The following is a 22,031-nucleotide window of genomic DNA, read 5'->3' on the forward strand; positions in this document are numbered from 1 at the left end:
TAATTTAAATGCTTTCATGGGTATTCTGGCAAGGAAATAGAATGGGGAAAAGCAAAAGGAAAAGCAAAAGTTTAAAGTTTAGTGCAGCTGGTACTTGGCTGTAATTAAAAACATTTTGGCAACAATTCATAGGATGGTCCCTTGGACTAATATTTATTTCCAGACAAGACAGGTGAAAAGGTTGAGCACCACTACTTAAAAAGGCAAAATAACACGCTGTGAAACTCACCAGCAATCACACCAAAAGTCTCAGTACCCACCGAGCACACAGAAGAAAGCTAAGCCTTTTTGCAGCCCTCACCTGCAAACATCTCCTTCATCCTTAACTTTAGACAATAGAATACTGATCTCTCAGAACAACTGAAATGCACAGAAATGAAGCCTAAGGTTGAAGGAGAGCCTGTACATAAAGAATGGCAAAACTCAGTCTTGACTCATAAAACACATAGAATATTCCTAAGCAAGAAAAATTAAAAATAATAATAAATAATAAAAAAAAAAGCTTTAAAGTTCCTGCCTTAACAGTGATCTAGCAGGTCAAAATTAAGATAAGTGTTAGAAACTACTAGAAAGAATTTATAATGTGAGCTTCAAGTTCTACCTTTTTCTTTTTTCTTTCTTTTTTTTTTTTTTTTTTTTTTAAATATAGGTACAAAGTACTTCAGAATTCAGGTGCAAAAAAAGCACTAAAGCTCAAACCATCTCTGAGGACAATGTCAAAACATGGTTCATATCTAACTCCAGGTGCTTTGCTCCTGTTCCTGAAGTTCTCTTATTTAATTAATTAGTTCATGTATGCATTTATTCCCTCATTTGCATCCCTTCGTTTATACTTAGAACAGTTGGGGGATTCATCTACAAAGCTTTTTTTTCTTTTTCCAAATATCTTTGGGAAATAGTGGAATTCAGTTTTTCTATGCAGCCAGCATCACATGCTGCATTAAGTTAACCATATCACCCGTACAAAAGACGTAACTTCGTATTATCCTGCTTCACATTTCTGCAGCTGCTTTACTCCCAAGTTACACTAGTTTCCTCCGTGATATGCCATCCTTTATTTATTACAGCATATTTACCCATGTGTTTTTTTATTATTATTATTTTTTTTATTGTTGGCCTGGCTGTTACTTCTTCTTTAACCTTATTAACCCTTGCCAGTATTTGACAGCTTAACACCCTCCATTACTCCACAACATGCGCTATAAGAACTGACATGGAACTAATAGCAGCCTTTTTATATCCAATCTATGAGGTCACATGAAACTGCCCTTGTCTGAACCCTGCAAGATTTCCTATAGGAGGCTCTTCTTTTCCGTGGATTTTCTACTTAGTATGTCTTTACAGGTCTGTCTGAATGTAAAAAACAGAATCAGATTCCTGCTAACTTTCGTTACTGACAATGGATAGCTTAAAATAGGAGTAAGTTTTCCCTTTGCCGAAAGCTCCCAGTAATGTGATTTGAACAACTTTGTGATATTCTTTTCAAGCATTAAGTGCTACTTTTTAAAGGCACACCCACAGATCTCCCACTTAAAGGGGGCTTTGATTTTCCCAGCAAAGTGGTCATACCCATCCCCTGAACCTCAGCTCTAAGTAGGAAATTAAAGCAGCAGCACATAAGGTTGAGGAGTCTAGCTCAGTTGTTCAGCAGGTTGATTAAAAGTAATGAATTTAGGTCTGGATCTTCAGGGGACACTCATCACACTGCACTGTGCAATACCAAGCTGTTGTTTATCCTCATTACTGGGTTTGTTGGAGCTTTCCCCCAGTCTGCATAGTTGACTCTGCACTAAAATTCATGACAAGATTCTTCAGATGCAGGAGGATCCGTGTCATCAACACACCAGTGCAAAACAGCTCAAGCACTGCGTGGAGCAACAGCAGCCAAGAAAGTTAAAGCAAACTTCTGGGGCACTATTGCTCTGAAAAGATGCAATGAGAACACCGGTTATTTCTCTAGTTTTCCTTCTAATGGGACCTAAATAGCAGGAAATGTGTTTTGGTTTTGTTTGTTTGTTTTGTTTGTTTGTTGTTGTTTTGTTTTGTTTGTTTTTAAGCATTTATCCTTAGCCAGTACAACAAATTAATTTTTACTAAAAGGAAAAGAAAAGCATGATGAGATCTACATTGCTGAGCAAAGAAATACATGGAGGACAAATTGAAATTTAGGAGAGTAAGTTTTAACAGCCTTTCTTGTGGATGTAATACCTGCTTAGACTAGTCTCCGATTATCTATATTAAAATTAAAAAAGAAAAAAAAGTATTCCTTCTGTGCAAATTCATCACCCTTATTATTGCTATTCTAAGTGCAGCAAAGACCCTGGGAACTAAATTCTTGCAACTTCTTTGGGGAATGGCTCTTAGTTCAGAAGTCCACCGTTTCCCCACCCAATTTCAATTTAATAGCATATAGAGTGATAAAGTGGGAAGAGACAGACATCTGGTAGAGCTAGCTAGTCATTTGCTGGTTCTGTGAAAGTTTGTGCTTCCCAGTCAGTGTCACATATGAGAAATACAGATGGTCCCAAGATAGAAAAAAAGAAGTGTTGAAACATATACAAATGTTATGAGGACTTCAAGTGCAAAATGTTAACCAGCTGTGAATGTGACATCTCTAGTTTTACTAAATCTACTGAGATACATCATTACTGCACATGAAATCTATATATTTTCTGTACTGATGGCAATTTCCCTGTTTTCCATTTGTTTCTCGTTTGGGGCCAAAAACCATCCAGATGAGAATATTAAAAAGATAAGAGTCCAAAACGAAAAAGCAAAGCGCTCTCCATTTCGAAGTGCTGTTTGTAACTGCCCCAAACATTTCCTGTGATACAAGCTATTTACTGGGGGGAGGACAGAAGTCACAAACATCTAGAGTTAAAAATATTATATAAACGTTAAAACAAAAAAAATCAAAAGGTTACTAATTCACACAAAGTCCTAAAGATTTAGAGTCATCCATTCTATATACAGTTCAGTAATGCATGGAATGCAATAAGACATTTAAACCACAACACAGCAGTGATCTTGCCCTGTTGCTGGCAGTATCAGTTGTTTCCCACACAAGGGCCTAAATCTGACCCTTTTATGAAAGTTTTACATTTGTAAAAATAGAACAGTTGGGAAATCTTGGGCACTTCTAGTTAAATTGCAAACAAAATAACCCTCTCTCTGCTGCTGCTTAAGCTTTGGATAATCATCGCATATCAAGACAATTACTTTTTCCCCTCATATGAGCTGTTTTGACAGAGCTTTTCAAATGTTATGTACAATGCAACCTAAAAGGAAAAGAAAATGTATGCTTCAGGATGCATTAAGGTGTACGAGGAGGAGGAGAGGCAGGGAAGCAGACAGCGTTCCTCTCCCTTCTCCGTGGACAAAAGTGCCAAATTGCAACGCCTGACTTGGGCATCTCGCACCAGTGCACAGCATCACGACTGACACAGGGCAAAGAAACCACCCATGAAAAAACACACAGATGCATTGCAACCTGTGAGGGGGAAAAGCGGCAGTCGCAAGGCTCTGGCCACATCCCCTGCATGCGTGGTGTGTTCCCCACCTCGCCCCATCCCATCCAGGGCCTCCTGGGAGAAGGGAGATGGAAAGGATCTCGTGTCTGGCAGCGGCGCGGGCAGGAGCTCTCGGCAGGAAGGTAGGAGGGCTGCTCTCAGCCTTCCACCCCTGCTCCTCTCCTGCTCAGCTGGAAGGAACCGCTCCCTCCCCAGCAGCGGGTGGCACTGAGCAGGGAGCCGCTTTGGGGTTTTTTCTCTGGTTTGTTTGTTTGGTTTTGCTAGGGGTGGAGCAGCGCTGGAAGAAAGTCAGATTCCCTGTGCCCCTTCCTAAAATGTAACTGGGAGCAGGGATCAGCCTCTCTCACCCTGAACTGCCGAGAGGCTTTTCTTTTCTATTTTTATTTTTCCTTTTTATTTTATTTCCACAGAGGGCAGAGAAGAAAAATAAAAATAAAAAATAAAAAAATGAGAAAAATAAAAGAGAGAGAGAGAGAGAGAGAGAGAAAGTCCCAGTTTTAATTGAACTGGTAAAATATTATACTTTTGGTGGAGTTTTACACCCACCATGGACCAGCCTAGGTGACTGCAGACCATGGAGCCCTGAGCCAGGACCAGGACATTGTGGCTTTGATGCAAGAGACAAGGAGAGTTCCCAGATGGCACAGGGCTGGGGCTTCAACTGCATTGCAAACCCCATTTCTGCAGGGAACAGAGCTGCCGGTTTGGGATCCTCTCATTAATGGATTGTTTGCCTGTTCTTATGGACTTTATTATGACATTAGCTTGCTTTAAAATGTTATTTGTATAATTAGCTTTCCAAATGAGACCGTTCAGCTAACATATTTCTTTCAACACCCACAGCAAAATTATCCTGAAATGACATCATAAACTTTTTTAGATCATTTTCCTAGTGATTTGTGCATCCGGGCCAGGAAGTTTTTACCTGAACGAATGGATGGTAGCACAGGAAGAGGTGAATTTGTCTTTTCCTATCAGTCACAGAAAGATGCATTTCATAATCCTCTGTCATGTGGTAGGGCAGCATCCCAGTGACACCAGCTAACAGCAGGAAAACACACTGGGATATCCCTTGAAGGAATAAATCCCCTTAATGCAAACTGGGTGCATAAACACATCTGTGTGCATGAAGTTTAGCCAAAGGCCAACTTTGTGCAGGTTATTTCTGCACCTAACAACAGGAATAAATGCCTGCCACCTCTTGCAGCCACTTGGGAAGCTGCCAAATCCCCCTGTAAACTTCACCCACCGGCTCTGCTCCCACCAGGAGCTTCCAGCTGGGCTTAACACGGGGAATGACCCCTCTGAACCGAGCAGCCCAGGAGGAGGATGGCTGGGCTGCTGCTGAGCCCTTGTGGGCACCCACTGAGGTGGGCTCCACTCTCTGAGCCCAAGACAGAGCTCACAGCCAGACGGAGCCGCTTCCCAGCAGCACGCAGGCACTCCAGCAGGAGCATTATCCTCTGCAGGTTGGGATGGAAGCCAGCTCGGCCTTCCCCATGTGCCCGGGCTCCCCCACTGCCCCCTGCAGCATGCATTACCCCAGGGATGGGCCAGGACATGCCATGAGCTCCCCGAGATGAGTTGGGGTTTACAACGTGCTCGGTGCTGCTGCCACCGTTTGCTCAGGGCTCAGGAAGCTGGCCACCTGGGTAAACGTTAGAGGATCTTGTACATATTATATCCCCATTATTTTCTGACAGACTTTTCCTTCCATTATGCGATACAGGAAAAGAGGTTTAGTATTATAACACCGAGAACACGGGTTACAAGCTCCCGCTAACTACAAGCCCAGATCCTGGATACAGACACACATAGCTATCAACAAAACAAGGTAGCACTGAGATCACATTAGGTTTTTCCTTTACATTTCATTAAAAAGAAAAAGAAAAAAAAAAAAAAGAAAAACACCAAAAAAAAAAGCTTCACAAGCTTCACATAGCTTCCTCCTCTTGACCTAACACAAATTCCATCAAACTTCAAAAACAATACTTTGAGATGCTGGAGGATGCAGGCCGGAAACTGAGGAAAGACTTTACACAAAGTTAGGAAATCTTTTTTGGAGGGAATACTTCAAGCTACTGAACAATTTTATCTGGATGACTAGATCTCATGGTAAATGAGTATATAATTAAATTTAAGAGCTGCGCTATTGTCTTTGAGGTATATCAGCTCATCAACAAAAGAATGGCTGTTTAGCTATGCTAAAAGCAATATGTAAATACCATCCTCTGATAAATAATTGATTATTGCCTTAATGTTTGACAAAGCCATAAAATGCCCTGCAGATTATGTCCAAAACATTTTAAGGTGATGCGAAATCATTTTTATTGTAATGACAGTGAGCTGTCCATGGTTGACTGGTTTAAATTTTATCTTTTCATGTTAGGAAAGGTTTCTGTTTTCTTTGAGAATTTAATTATCAGAGGGTGTTTAATATGATGGGAAGATTTATGGCCTTCAGGAGCTATCCAAAAATAGTGCTATAAAAATGGACTGAGATCCCATCACAAGCAATGAAGCTGTTACGCAGACTTGATGTTTGCAAGGAAAAGTTTGTGTATGAATACATTTCACCATTGCGCATAAAAGTTCCATTTGGAGGATTTTGAATTTTGACTCTAAGAGCTGACCTAAACTATGGGGTGAGAATTAAAAAAAAAAAAAAAAAAAAGGAGAAAGGAAAAAGAGGCTTCATAAAAGAAAGCCAAGTTATGCTAGTACGGATGTGTTAGTGTTTGTTTTGGAAAATGCTCCTCACTATCAATAAATATTTCTTTTAACTTGTTGCCATTAAGATGCAGCGGGGATGAAGTTTTCCAGGAGGAGATAAAAAGAACAACAAAGATACTCTCCTATTGTGTAATAATCAGTTCACATTTCAATGAATAAGTAATATTTCTCACAAGCCAAAGTTAGATAGTGGATTTATTTAACCTCTGAGGGTCAGGTAATAAATACTAAGTGAATTATTCAGACCAATGGCTAATCAATACAATTCAGTGATATATTTTTTGTGTTTCATAAAAGGTTGTACACTAAAGGCAGTGAGCAATTATGGAAATTGGGCCCGAGCGGCACTCAATTCTTCTCTTACTTGAAACCCCAGCACCACTACCTTGACAGCAAATCGATTAGTGTGCTAGTGAAGCAGCTCAGCAACCTCTGACCCCTTCCAGCTCTGTCCAACAGCCTGGAGAGTATTTTATATTTATTTTATTGAATTAACCCCCTCTTGCCTGCACAGTGGTTTACACATACGGTTACACCACGAGAGGAAAATGACAGGCGTCTCTCATTTAAATGCTTCTCTGTGGGTTGGAGTAAGGCAAACCAAACAGACGCCTTTGTTCCAGCTTCAAAAAGGCAGATTTTGCCACAGCATAGGGTTTTCAAGTCCATCCCAAAACTAACATAATTAACAGGATGCAAAGAAGTGTAGCACAGACATTCAATCGCTCCCATTCATGCCAGCCCTTGCGCACAGCTACCAGCTTCATAAAATGCTGGAGTCACTGTTTTGCCCCCAAAATAAAAGCTCCTCAATAAAAGTGAGTTAATATTGCTATAGGTACAATATCCTGTTTTACACAGTGTAAGGGAGAACACTGGAGATTAACGGCATTTTCCACCAGGAAATTAAAACTAACATAAAGCCACATAAAGCACTTTTTTTGTATATTTAACTCTCTAGGCACTGCGCCTGCATCCTTTGCCCGCCCAAACCCTGTCTTGTCCCAGTGGGAATTTGCAGATAAGCAAGGCAATGCAAAAGAAGGCAATTTTAGGTCCAAGATCTGAAGGTTTTCATTTGGAAAGCACTGTGCAGCATGTTTACCAGTGCCATGTACCAGAAGCCCTTGCCCAGCCATGGCCACCAAGGTGTCACCTCCCTGTAGCTTTCTGCCCAGACTTCCAGGCGGAAACGGGAGCACAGAGAGCAGCCCTGCAAAGAAAAGCATCTTCCTTGCCCAGCAAGCATCTGCCTCATGTCTCCTTCTTATATATGACCAACTGAAAATGATGTACCATCTCTATTTCCAAAAAAAAGTAGTAGAAACACACAGAAAACATGCTGAAACTAGTGCCGTCCTACCCAGCCTCAAGCACTCGAATAAGAACCTGACTTTTTGTGTCCTTAGCTGGAAACATAAGTGCTGCAGCCCTCAAAAGGGCTCTGGATAAGACATCCCTCCGAAGTCCAAGTCTGTTTACCTTCTCAAGAGTATCGATAGGAATAAGCTGGAGTTGTAGCTATTCAAATGCTCTCCATATCACAACAGAAAAAAAATCCCCCATTTCTAGGGAATTTATTCACAATGTATACTGGAATATCTGAGAGAAAGCTAAGATCCCCAAGCCCGTAAATCAGGTCTCCTTAGTGCTCCGATAACCAAAAGATCTAACCCACAGGTAAATGCTCCAGGACGTGCCAGTATTACACCCCATCTGTATTATGAACTCTAAGCTGAAACATGTAACAGTAAACTATATGCAAATAACAGAATGAGAGAACTCAGGGGCAGAAATCAAACTCCAAAATAAAGAGTGAAGACATGATGCTGATCTCATTGAGGCTGAGGTACCAGATAAGATTTCAAATGCAACCAGCCTGTGCCACTCCAAACGATGATAATCAAAGCAAAAATGGCATTTAGTAAGAGTCCAGAAGCTCGTGTGTTCTGTCTACAGGTCAGATTCTGTCACTTCAAGGCTGAATAAAGACTTTGTGCATAGCAAGATACATCACTTTTAATAAGACCATTCACGGAAGAAGGTACCACTCAAAGTTCACCACATCTGACTGTGAGCAGATATCCAGCATCATCTCGAGCAGTGTGTTTTATGAAACCCATATATGCTTTCGTATAACACTGCATTGAGTTCTGAATTATTCTTTTCGTCTCTTTTGCTCTCAGAATCCATACAAAAGTGATTACTTCAGTCATTTTTCAATATTACTTTCATTCCTGGAAAATGCATTTTCAAAAGTTATTTATTTTTCACAGCATGTCGTGTTGTTATATTATACTAGTTAAAATAAAACCACTGTAGACTTCGGCTTGCATTTATGTTTCTCTTTCAATGGTGTGATGTAGGATTTTCAGGTTTTATGCTGAATGTATTCTACATATTACATTATCAATCCTTTATCTTAGGTTCGGTGTAGATTTAAAAAACAAGCTGTTAAATCAAGTTACTAAAGTAATTGAGCTATAAAACTGCCTTCTTATTTATAATCACCATTTCCCTCCGAAAAGGAGTTTTTAAAGATCAGCTGTGGTTTCTGTTATGCAATTTTTTACACAACTTTATGCCACTGCTTCCACTTAAAACCCAATTAAAATGCTGAAGCAGATGTATGGCTCCTATGCAGGCAGTGGACAGGCTCTATCGGCACACCAGGGACTGCGGCCTGGGGTCCCTGCCCTACGTCCTCACCCCAGGGCAGTTGGCCTTGATGCTCCACCACAGTTCCCAAACCTGAGCAGCTCTGTCCCCCACCAGCCTGACCACCACAATGAGAAGCTGCGCTGGGACCTCCTCACCTGTGTCCACCTCCGTCCACCAAGCCCAACATCCCCACAGCCAGGTGTATGTCTGACTGGGAAAGGGTCTGGAATGTAATTTATTTGGAGGGTCTTTGCTTGCTGTAGCTGACATGTGATAGTAAGCTCCCAGTCCCTTCTGGCTGGTGACTTCATTACAACCAACTCCATCAAACATCATGAAAATGACTGTCCAGATCTTTGCCCCCCCCCCCCCCCCCCCAAAAAAAAAATTAAAAACCTATAGTCCTCTGGCTCCATGAAGTGCTACCTAAGCAAAGCAATGGCACTGCAGCCCCACCACTGATTTTCCAGGGGGGCACAGCCAGAGCTGGGGACACCTTCCCCCATGTGAGGGCTGCTGCCTGTAAAACCAGAACCGGGTGAAAATCCCACGCCCTCAGGGCCGGGATTGCTTCAGGAGCAAGATGCTCGATTTTCTTCAGGACACTTGATCCTCTAGAAAATCCTGCTTTCATTCCGGCAGGGCTGAATTAGAGGCAGGGGAGAAAAAAAATAAAAAGGAAAAGCTTAAATATTTAATAAACAGTTCCACAAAAACTATGAGTGCAGCTCTGAAATTACTATCTGCTCTACACCCACAGAGGTGGCCAGGAAAATGGCTGAGGTCCAGATTACAGGGGACTTTTTTTCTGAAATAGCGCTGGCAGAGGCCTATCAGGAAATCTTTCAGAATTGCTTTAATCTTTCATTTTAGTTTGGTCTCTGGCCACACAAGTGTGTCCAGCCCTCAGAGACCCTGGAGGTCACTATCTGCGAGTGTTTAAAAACAGGAAAGCCATTACAGAAAAATCAGAAGAGCAAGGGGAAAAAAAAAAAAAAGTACTCGCTGTAAATATGTACATTTTTAATACAACACAATGGTGGTTACATTTTTCGTTCTGCTATTGCTTTTAACTAAAAAGGAAGGGAACCTGGAATGTTATAAACACCTCTGAGTTTTTAGCTCTCTGCCAAAGAATTTATCCATTAAACGCAACATGAACTATAAATCTGAATTTCAGATCCTTCTCACAGCATATGAATCTATTCTCCCCTTTGATATGCATGTGAAGTTCTCATTGACACTAATGGGAGTTACACGTGCTTATTACGGGATAACTAGACCTCTCAGTGTGAATATATACCTCTAGACAGACAGCTCTGCTCAAGTTTAAAAAAAAAAAAAAAAAAAAGAAGAAGAAGATACCAGTGGGGGGAAAAATCCATTACGGGTGTTTTGAAAACAAAAGTACCACTCTGTGCATTTTTGATCAGCAGGCAGCTTTGAGAAAACAGACATCTACAGAAACACACGTAGGTATGCGGTTGCATACACGTACCTCGTCCTCCCAGCACGCGGGGATGCGTTTGGAGACGTTCACAAGCACACGTGGACCCGTGAGGAAGGGAGAAAGGCTTCGCTCTGACCTGGCAAGGCTCGTGCTCGCTGCCAGTCCCAACCCTCTCTAACCAGCCCAGCCCCGTGATTTTGGCCAGACCAGCCCATTGCCACCAGTGGAGGGGTGGCACGGGGCTGTGGGAGGGCTGGGAGCCCTGGGTCTCGCCTATGGGATGGGCAGAAGGTAGCCACTGCACTGACTGCTGATGGGGCAGGGAGCACTGCTATCAGCAGTTATGTCTTTTATGGGAACGCTTCCTTAGATGCGTATTTATTTTTTAGCTTGCTGGCTAGAGGTGCTCCCAGGGACGGCAAATAGAGAGGGAGAGTCATGTTAAATTCATAAACACATGCTGTAGAAAGTAAGCGAGCGTAGAAGGATAACATACGAGTGCATACACACCATGCCCGTGTTTTATAGCACAAACGGGTGTGTGTACCTGCACACGTCTGTCCGTGAAACGTGTGCAATAAACTTGAACAGTAATAGAATATTGGCACTTAATGTCAAATTTATAAATTGACCTACCAGACCAGATATACTCAGTATTTTATTTTTTTATCAAGACCCTTTACTGGAAATATTAGTAAAGGGTCAATTCCCTTCCGTGCCCCATGTGACACTTTTGAATAACTGTGCTATGCACAACGCCTTAGGAAGACTTATAGGACTGTCACAATATTTAACTACTCATTTTTGCTTGCATGATTGTGGTTGATATGACCACAGAATACTGATCTATCCAAAAGAGAAAAATTATAGAGTGGAACAGTGGGATTTATGAATGAGATATCTTTGGCTGCAAAGCATTCCCATTTATAGCACTCAGCCACCACAAAACTGCTGTGTAATTGGAAGAGAAATTTTTCCCATGTACTGAAGCTACAGTCAAACTGCCAAACAATAAGAGACAGCCTCGTCTGAATTGGAGGAGTCACATACCTGATTTTTCTCCCACTCATTTAGAACCAGACCTTATTTCCCATCTCCTCCCCTCTTATGCTATGACTGGGGGTAGGAAGGCTGCATTTTGCGAGTGCCAGAGCCGAAAGCTGATTCCATTTAAGCATCTTCTCAGAATAAATGTGTGGACAAATCAGTAGGACTAGTCAGAGCTGCCAATTTTAACTTCCTGAGTATCTGCATGCGAAAACTGTTATTTTCCCAAGAAGGCACATGGGCTATTGTTATGATTATTTATTTCTGCTATAACAGGCCAAGGAAGCCACCGCAAGGGCCCTGTAATGTGAGAGGACACACACGGCAACGCTGCCCCAGGGCCCTGGGGAGGCGGAGGGACGCCCCCAAGGACAGATGGACACCCCCAAGGACAGATGGATGCTCCCAAGAGCAGACAGACTGACGCTCACCCACCCACTGCCTTCACCCAAAGGAGCAGGGTGAGTCCCGCTGTGCTCTCGCAGCTTACTGCAAGCCCAGGGCTCCTGCTTGCCGGCCCACTAGGGTACACCACGCTGGCTAGTAATGTGGCCCCAGAGCCTGGATGGACACATGGGCACACACGTATGAGATGCTTTGCCACCTCCGCATGGTGCCACCTCTGTCCTCCCCATCTCTGCTGCCCAGCCAGGCTCTGCAGGGTCACCGCAGGGCCCCTGCCGGCACCACAACAGCCACCTGACGGCATCACGGCCACATCTGTTTTCAGGAGCAGCAAGATCTCGGGCAGCCCTCTCTATGAACGGGGCGGAAAGCGGCACAGAGTGAAATCTCATCATGAGCTCCTGCCGGGAAGCACGTGGCAAGCGCTGCGGAGCAGCCCCGCAGCCTTACACCCCTATCAGAAAGCAGAAGTCAGGAAGCAGGTTTACTTGCACCATTCTGGTGTGATTGCTGCTGGAAACACCTTCCTGTCGAGGTCCCTGCAACCTCATCCCCAGCACACGCTGCTCTGCACAGCCATCAGATCACAGCGCCACGGGAGGCAGCGCGGCCGTGGCACTGCTCCTCAGCAAGTGACAACGCTCAATTAAGTGACTGCAGCGCTGCAGGGGAGCAAACACCTCCCCGGAGAGGTCCAGGTGGGGTCTCTCCAGCAGGAAGGCCTTTATGCTGCACCCCTAGGTGAGAGGGGTGCTGGTCACCGCTTCTGCTCTCCAACCGGCTCCTTCAGGGGGCTTGGTGGCTTTGGGAGCCAATTTGCAAAATACGGGAATGAAATCTCCTCTCCAGAGCTCAGGACTCCACACAAAGCTCAGGTCTGGGCACCCAGATAAATCAAGCACCCCGATCACAAGCTGCTCTGCAAATGCTGAACAACATTGTCTGCAGATGAGCAATGAGAAGGCTCAGGATAGTTCTTCTCCCTACCCATCGATATGTTGTCTCTGTTCACATTTTCTCTTTTCACCTCATCCGCAAAGAAAAATCAAAATACCAGAGAACAAAGGTAACATAACTTTATGTTTTAAAGGGTTTCATAGTTTGTCAAGAGTTCTCCATTTCAAATCCCCTTTTCAAATCCATTTCTGATTCCCTTTTAACAACGGGATTTCATCTATTTTTGCATTTGAACTGTGGCGATTAACAACAAGCAGCAGAAAATTAATATGTTAAATTCAAAGCCACAAAAACATAGATAATCTCATTGCCTGGTGAGAATCCCAGGAATCTCTGAGTTTCCAGGAACAAAAGCTGCAGCTCACTCAGACTTAGGTCTTAGCGGAATTAAAGTTGCTCAACAGTAAGCACTGACTGTGGGTATTTTTACTAACCTACAATGCAGAACTTGGCTAATAGTTAAATAAATAAATAAGCCTTATTTATATTAAACAAAAAAAAAAATTTAGAGAGAGGTCACATGTCACAGGAAGTAATGAATGCTTTGGATTCAGAACCACATCTGAAAACCTCTTCAAGGTCCCCAGAGAGATTCACAGGACGCTTTTCTGAGTCCCTTCCGCCGGCCAGTCAAATTATAAATGCAAACAGTGACTTTGGCTTTTCTGCTAAACCGTGCTGCTTCTATCGGCCTGTCCTCCTGGTCTGTGCACCCTCTGCTCTGCTGCCTGGTTTGCTGTGCTTCTCCATAGCACACCTTGCACATCGACACCCGTGTGGGCAAAGGTACAAAAAAGTATTTCCCTCTCCTGCTCAGTGGCACATGCTCATAGTGCAACAGAGCTCCAAGGCCTTACCAAGATCCTCGATGTAAAAAGAGGATTTTCCTCCATGTAATGACACAATAAGCATACCTCCTTGATGGAAATACATGGGCAAGGTGGAGGGACAAGGACCTGAAGGAGCTGAGATGCTGACAGAAGTGATCCCAACTATTTATTTGGAGGGAAAAAAAAAATGCGAGTAACAAGTTTCTGGAATTTCCTTCTCTGAAAACTCCCTTTTCTTTGGGTCTCTACCACAGTGCCCCATGGGTCCAGAAGGTTTGTAGGGGGAAAAGGCAGAGAGGGGGGCCCCCGATTCCTCGTCTGACAGCAGCAAGCTCAGGGCAGATTCCTGCTTTGGGGGGAGAGGACTGGAACTGGGGACTCACCACTGACAGGAGCAGGGAATCCCCTAGTCCCTGGGCAGGAGGAGCACATGAAGCACGTCAGGGGCAGGAGTGTCCCTCGCACATGCTATGCCCAAACAGAAATCCACAAATACAACGCTCAATCAGCCTCCAGATAATTAATATTATCGCTGGAGCAGCCTCATAGCTCCTGCTTTGAGCTCAGCCCTGCCATCCATAGCAGCCAGGCACAAAGCTGACAGCCAAAGCAATAACATTCACCAATTTCCATATGTATCCCTTGAATGCCCTATTGATGTCCCTGTGAGAAAGGACTCAGTAAAACACTGCAAATTAACGACATAAGAAACAAAATACATTCTACATCGCATGGTTTAAACAAAAAATAGCCTCAGACAGGGAGACACGAAGCAACAATATAAAGGCAGAATGAAACATTTTGATCTGCTGAACGCCTTTATAAATATTTGAGTATCATTTATTTATGTTTTCCTTCTTTTCATTGTAAAGCAAGGTTTTCTGACAAAAGCCCTCGTTTGGAGAACACTGTGCTTTATTATTTAACTTCCTAAAAGCAACATCAAAGGCTTGAGTTTAAAGCTTTAAAACAAATGAACTATTTGCAATATTTTAAAGATTTAGAGATGAGAAGAGCTGGAGTTCTCCACTGCTCAGATCTAAAGGCCTCTGCGGTCTGTGCTGGATGGGAAGACACAACAGCCCTGCCAAATGCCGGGGAACAAAATCCCTGAGATCCTTTCACAAGCACCAGCTGTACCATGTGCCCAGAGCTGCCAAGATGCTTCAAGTGCAGCCGTTCTCCTTCAAACCATGGCATTTCACCACTCTGCTGCAATCGCCCCACTCCCCTCTTCCAGCCTTCCCACCATCGCTGATGGGAACCACGTGCGGGTGCTGGGAGTCACCTGAGCCACCGGCAGCGGTCCCCAGCAAGGATGCTTCACATCCCTTGCATTGCTCACACCCTGATTGCTTCCTGTCCTGGCACTGCTGTCCTTCAGACTGAACCATCCTGCCAGAAGAAAACTGGCCCGTGCTAGGTCTGGCACCTGTATGCATCACGGGAACGTGTGGGCGTTACTGGCATTTACACAATGGATAATACGACAAATTGCTCCTGGTTTTCAAGGTGTCAAGACAAAGTCTGGAAGTTCTGCTTGAGGAGCCTCAAATGCCACCCTGATGGAGCCAATCCATAAGACAAGGGATAAGACCAAAAAAAATACGCCATGCCTCTAACATTCAACCAGCTCAAGAAACCTTTCTCCTTGAGAGCCCTGATAGCCTCAGGGGGACTGCATCCAGGAGACAGAGCCATGCTGGAGCCCAGGGCTTTCATCCCCTCACACCTACCCCAGCTCCATCCATTTGAGACCATTTCTCCAGCATCTGGACTCAGCATCACTTGTCAGAGGTCACAGCTAATAAAATGGCAAGAAGCAGAATTTGTTCTTTGGTAGCACTTTGGACCACAGCTACAGCGAGTGTAAATCTGCACAGATCCACCAGTTTCAATTTTATATATAATATGAAAAAAAAAATAAACCACTTTCATTAGGTGTTATGCTGTTTTCAAGAAAATCCCCAAATTAATTTATTCTGGGAAAAATCTTTTTAAGAGAATATTAATTTTCAACCCTATGCCAAGACTATTTCCTTACCAGTTTGCACTGAGACAACCTACTTTAGGTTCTACAAAATTAACCCCACACACAAACACAGCTATGGGTATATTTAATTCCACCTAAACTGGCTGAAATTATGCAGGCACCTTTAAAAAAAAAAAAAAAACAGTTTGTGTTTTAAAGCAGAATGGACTCAGCCATCCATTAAATATGACAAGGTCTGCATTTTATTTAGACATTGCCATTAATAATGAAATGATGTATGATTTCCATTCCTGCAGTTCTTCCTTCCCTACACAATCAATTATGCATTTAAGAAAATATTTACTTGATATAGAACTATTCTAATTAAGCATTACTGGTACACTAATGTGAGTTTGAGCAAATCAAGAGATGATCTCCAAGACGCACGAAAGAATAAGATACTCCAAAGAAGCATTAATTCCTGTCTGGCAGGAAAAAGAAATCCTTACAAGTTGGAGCCACACAAGGTTCAGTGCAGCGCTGCAGATACAACCATCTTTTGACGTAAGGAGGCAAATCCTGCTCGTGAGAGGCTCCTTGGGGCTACTCACGTTGCTAAAGCAAATAGAATTTGACCCAAGAAAAATCCCATGTGAAACTACGTGGATATGCATGCTGACAAGGAGAGGAAAGCTCTTTCCAAAGCCTCAGATATTTCCAGGTTGCTCCAGAGTGAAGAAAGAGATCCCAAAAGCCAATTTAAGAGCAGTGAGATCATTGCTAATGTGGGGCCGTGAGCTGCAGCTTGGAGCTGCCTTTCACCCCCAGGGTGGCTGTCAGGGACACCTCTCAAGTTCCTCTCCCAAATACAAAAGTAACCGACTGATTCCTGGTTCATTGATGCACTGGGGTCTTATTGTTGGTGAGGAAAACACCAAGGGCAGCCCAGCAGTGCAGATGGCCCAACTGTGCCCCAAATTCCGAGCATGAGCAGCAAACCCGCAGCATTTCCAACTCCAATCTGTTCCACAGGGTTCACCAGAGGCCCCAGAAAGCAGAGCTCAAATCACAGCAGATTTGGGAAAACCTCTCTGCTCCAGCACCTTGCCCAGCCGTAAGCCTGCGGGGCCTAATCCTGGATCAGCAAGGTGGCAGCCAAGGTACGAAGAGAAATGGAGAGAAAGTGGCTGGGGGCCAGAAAGCGGCAGCCAAGGAGATAGCAATTAGGATGCAGGAGCAGCCAGAGATATGGCATCACTGGAGATTTACTGTGTGTACACACCTCCCTCTCTGCTCCCAATGTACTCGCTCTTTCTTGCTGTCCATATACATCCAGTAAATCTTCAGTGACTCCTTATCTCCCAGTCTGCTTCTCGATCCTAATTGCTATCTATCTCTGTCTGTCTGCCTGCCACTGCCAGGGCTCCCACCCCCAGCAGCCTCCCGGGCTCTGCCTCCCCTCCTCTTCCTCCGCCTGCACGTGGCACTCAGCCGGGCAGTGCTGCGCTGAGCCCCAGTGGGTTACAGGTGTGTCAGGACACCGGGCATGGGTCACGACACAAAACTCCCCCAAAGGCATCCACCCAAGCCACCTCCCTCCTCTGGAGGAAGAAGCTTTCCTGAAGCTAACACAAAAGGTAGAACCTCAGCCAAAATTCCCCCTTCTCAACTCAACACTATGCCCCAAGAGACACAGGGAAATGTTCTGCTCTCAGCAGCATGATGACACCTGACCTGGTCAAAATGGGGCTCCTGGGGCTGCAGCACAGGGGGACGAGGCTGTGCGGAGGAGACAGGGCTCTGCTGCTGCCTGGCCTCTCCCCATGTCCCAGTGCCACCCCACCAAGCTGCCCCTGTCCCCTGAGCCCACTCTGCCAGGTGAGGGGTGCCTTCCACGAGGCTCAGCATGCCACTCGCTGTATTTCATTTTTATTTACTACTATTCTTCACTACCATTTATTTATTCAATCCTATTTTTATTTCACTTTGAACATGGCCAGCTGTGTCATCTTGGTTTTGCTGAAAATGTAAACAAAAAGCTGCATTCAAATGCAGCCTTTCATTGCCTGAATACATTTCCCATCCAACACAGTTCCAGTGCTCCCACCCTGAAATTAAAACTTAAAAAAAAAAAAGGCAACATCATCACTGTACATTCCCCCCTGACGCTTTCTTTATGCACGCTATTTATTCTTTTCGAAAAACAAACATATCACGAGTTTTAATAGCTCAGTTTGCTCTCCGCAAAGCAGGAGAAAAGAAATAAATGTAAATAAAGCTAATTTTATATTCCATACGGTAACAAACCTGAATGCCTCTGCTTTTCCCTAGCAAAATATCATGTCTGGTTTTACAGTCTGTGACACATAATTGGTCACCAATTTTTTTTTTTAAGTACTGACTTCAGTTTTTGTCCGATGAAATGTAAAACTTTAGTGATCTCTAACCCTGAGGCTTTTTGGTTTGACTTAACAGTAATTATATGGATGTTGAGAAAGGGAAAAAGTGTTATACGTTCCTTACACTTAGCATTTTTCCATGCTTCTCAGCTTCTAACAGAGCAGGAGTATTTTCTCTTTCGCAGAGATGACGATCCAAGAGGAAGATACAGAACATAGTGTGCAGAAGAAAACACCCCTGAAGAATGCCATAAACCACAGTGCCAAAGCAGCATTTTTAATTCTGTCTTTGGCTTTTAGCAAGGGAACAATTAGAGAAAGGGAGAGAGTGAGAGGAGAGAGAAGACGAGGAAAGAAGAAATGAGAAAGGAGAGAGAAAGAAAAGAGAAAAGGAAAGAAGAGAGGGAGAGAAAGAATGAAAGAAACGAGAGGAAGAAAGAAAAGAGAGCAAGAAGGTATTGGAAGAGGCCGTGATGCACAAGTGCCCGCGGCGCAGCTCGTTGCGACGCTGCCCACGCGGTCGCTGCCTCCCCAAGCCACGCGCCGGCAGCGAGCGCATCCCCAGCTGCAGGCAGGGCCAGCTCTGCACACACGCACGGCTTCTGTTTCTGCTTTCGCTGGCGACAATCTGGAGCCAGCGCTTTTCCGTTCAGGAGGAGCTCTGCTACGTGTCGCTAACAACACCACCCCCAGCGCCTGCCCCTCGCCCCGTGCCCCGCTGCCCGCGGTAAGCACAGCCCCACGGCCGGGATTTATAGCGAGGAGACAGCGATCTGAGCCTTAATTCATGGCTACCTACAATGCCACTACTGAGAAGAGAGAGGGGGGAGAAAAAAAAAACCAGCAGCGTGTTCCCAGGGCTGCTGCCATTCTCCTAAAATCTTCACCCGCTCCCTCCACGTCGCGCACCGATGGCTTTGCGCACACAGCGGGAACTTAGAACGGAGCGCGCTCCCAAATTAGCTCTGCCATAAATCTTTTAGGCGCTTAAATAAATAAATAAATAAATACCATCGCTCCCTTTTGCCCTCTGTTGTTTTTTTTTTTTTTTTTTTTCCCCTCTCTAACTTGCAGCTCTTCACCAGCTTCGAGCCGTTGGACTTTCCTGACAGTGGTAACAGGAGACCTGCTGATATTTTTTTATATATATATTTTTTGATTTTTCTCAGCAGCAACATGCTGCTTTCAAACTTTTCACAGGGCTTTGGGTTTGTTTGTTTCCTCGCTTTCAAATGACATTATGATTTTAATCAAAACAGACTGGTTTTTGGAGAAGGCCAGCACGGGCTGGGAGGCGGATTGCTCGGGCGGTTTATAGCAGTTCAGAAGGAGGTTTTGTAAACACACGCAGCTCAGAGGTAGAAAAGCAAATACGGTGGGTGAAATCTTGGCCTCCACCGAAGGCAATGGCACAGCTCAGCGAGGCCACTAGTTTCACATCCACACAGAACTTTTCCTCCAGCAAACACAAAGCTGACAGAGACGCGGGTAACAGAAAACAGCTCCAAATCGGTATTATTGTTGTCTAAACAGCTTGGTGCTGTCAGGGGCTGGGGAGAGTAGCAGAAACGTAAGCGTTGAGGGCGTATGGGGAGCAAACACCCAGAAGAGCTTTCAGGCTAATGGAGAGCTGCTGCTGCTGCCATCTGCCCCAGGCACGGGGCAACACTGTGGCCCCTGAGCTCCCGACCTCAGGCATCGCCCCTGGTGCAAACCACGCATCCTGCAGGGCTCCTGCACACCAAAATCTCAGAGGGGTTGGACACAAGGGTTTAGTGTCCTGTAATCCCAGGCAGTTCACTTGTGAAGCATGGGGAAAAAAAAAAAATAGGGGAGAACTCCGTGAGGGGTGGGAGGCTGCATGACTGGGGAAATAAGCCAGAAAAGTTCACCCAGAGTCAGCGTTAGCCAAATGAGGGCACCCGAACGTGTCAGAGCTCCTCAGGCTTTTCCTTTTGGCACTGAAAGCTGGCTGGCCATAGCCCACAGGTCATTACAGGAGCAGGGTCCCAAGGCAGGGCCGTGCTGCACACGGGTGCTCACCCAGCGCAGCTGCAGCACCCCGGGGTGCTGCTCGTGCAGGTGCAAGGCCCAGAGCATCTGCAGCGAGGAGCTGCCGTGCCCCTCAGAGGGACGCCTGAGTGACAAAGACAAGGTTCTCCCAGGAGGAAGGAGGGCACTTTCTTATTAAAAAGTAGACTTTAAAGTCCCTCTGCCTGGGATAAGCCTGTCCCGTTTAGTTTCTATGCCACCTAAGTGCATTAAAACACACTAAAGAACTGGTGCTGTTGGTAAAAAAAAAGGGCCAAACCATGAACCCCAAAAGACCTCAGTGCATGAACAACTCACCCAGCTGTGAAGGGCTCCCAAGGCTGCCCCCAGGTCTATGTCAAGTCCAGGGTGAAGAGAAAGGTGAGGCCAAAACTGCCAAAAAGTGCGTGGTGGATCCTGCCAGTGCTTCCATGACGCAGGGTGGGCACATGGAGCTCCAGCCCTCGTATCGCTGCTCTCTCAACTCTTTCTGCTGGCCCTTACGAGCTAAACGAGCTGAGCCCTGAGCCTTTCACCATGCACACAGCTGCTCAGAGCCCAGGTGTGGGTGCCCAGCCCTTGGTGCTGCTGGCAGGGGGTGTCTCAGAGCCAGGGAGATCCCTCCAGACAGGGCCAGCCACAGCACAACAGTTTTTGGCATCAGCACCATACCCCATCTACATTTGTCCCCTCCTTACTACAGCATGGGAGCATCAGATTTAAAAAAAAAAAAAAAAAAATCAAAGGGAAAACATTAATAAATAATAATCAAGATCATCTGCAGTTTTAATGATAAGCTATTTAATGAATTATAAAGTACCTATAACTCAAAGTATGAGACTGTACATTGTCAAAACTGGCATTAAAGTGTATGGAGATAATTAAGCAATAATGACCTCCACAGAGGGCTTTTCCTGGGAATTAATGACCAGTCGGGAGGAGCTGATGGCTGAAGGCACAAGCAAGGGCCATTAACCCCAGCTGGTCATTAATACTCAGGAAATACCCCACGCTAAGGTTGTTATTGTGAGTATATGATAAAATAAAGGGGGAGCAATTATAAATGCCTGAATTTGGGGGCTGCTCGGAGAGGTGATGGTTTGGGGGTACTCAGCTTCATGCCCGCTGGGTCAGCCACCCCTGGTGCACCCACGCCAGCAGCACTTTGGGGTGCATCTCCCAAACCAGCCCACTCTGGACCCTCTGGCACCAGCACTGGGGGTCTCCACCAGCACAAACAGAGCCCACAAGGCATCTTTGTGACCAGGGTAAAGGCAAAACATCCCAAGGGCAAGGCAAAAACAGAGGTTTAGTTTCAAATCCTATTTTGGATTTGCAATCCTCATACTATAGCAGCACCAGAGCCAGAGTCTCAGGCTCACCATTAAGCAACACCAGCCAGTCTTTAGGGGTATCACAACCAACCCCAGCCTCTGACCCGGCCCCAAGTCACCCACTGCTTGCAGTGGGAGCCCCCAGGCTCAACCCAAAAGCCTAGGCACAGAATAGCCTCTTTTCAGCCCAAACCTGCAGGCACCTCTCCCCAGCCTCACAATGACGTCAGAGGGACTTGGAGGAGCAGGATTGTCACCTTCTGGTGGGCAGAACAGCTAATGCCAAAATGCCTTTTCCCCAGGGTTGTTTTAAATGAACCCGTGGGCAGCGAAGGATCTTGAGTCCCCCACTGTAGGCCCTGCGGACATTTATTTACCCCAGTGCCATCTTCCTGCACTGGAAATGCTTAAATGGGCTTGGAGGTGGCAGTTGTGTGAGGCTTCACCCTGCAGGATCACAGCATATGTACGTTTTCACCTACACAAACAAATCCGCAACGGTTGTAAACATTCCCAAATTATTGTCTGTAGCAGCCAGAGCTGGTTGCACTGTCTGTGAGAGCACAGCGGCGATGCTTGTTGGCAAAATAAAGGATCCCTTTAAGTTTCCTGCAATCTGGAAAGCAACCCAGCGCAGCTCCTCTGTTGCAGCATCTCTCCTGAGCTGCTTACAGCCCCTCAG

At 45.1% G+C, this 22,031-nt stretch overlaps 1 protein-coding gene and 1 long non-coding RNA gene across 11 annotated transcripts in view; both read right to left on the minus strand.

Moving 5' to 3' along the window:
* LOC137864531 (uncharacterized) overlaps positions 1 to 21,636 on the minus strand; it is a 35,155-nt gene extending 13,519 nt beyond the window's left edge. The window contains exon 1 of the long non-coding RNA XR_011101533.1: positions 20,334 to 21,636. This is a non-coding gene — a long non-coding RNA (uncharacterized lncRNA). The remainder of the gene's footprint in view (positions 1 to 20,333) is intronic.
* The window catches only part of EBF1 (EBF transcription factor 1), a 272,703-nt gene that overhangs the window by 218,119 nt on the left and 32,553 nt on the right, over positions 1 to 22,031 (minus strand). The window lies entirely within an intron of this gene.

This window comes from Anas acuta, chromosome 14 (genome assembly GCF_963932015.1).
Source record: "Anas acuta chromosome 14, bAnaAcu1.1, whole genome shotgun sequence".
NCBI classification, from domain to species: Eukaryota; Metazoa; Chordata; class Aves; order Anseriformes; family Anatidae; genus Anas; species Anas acuta.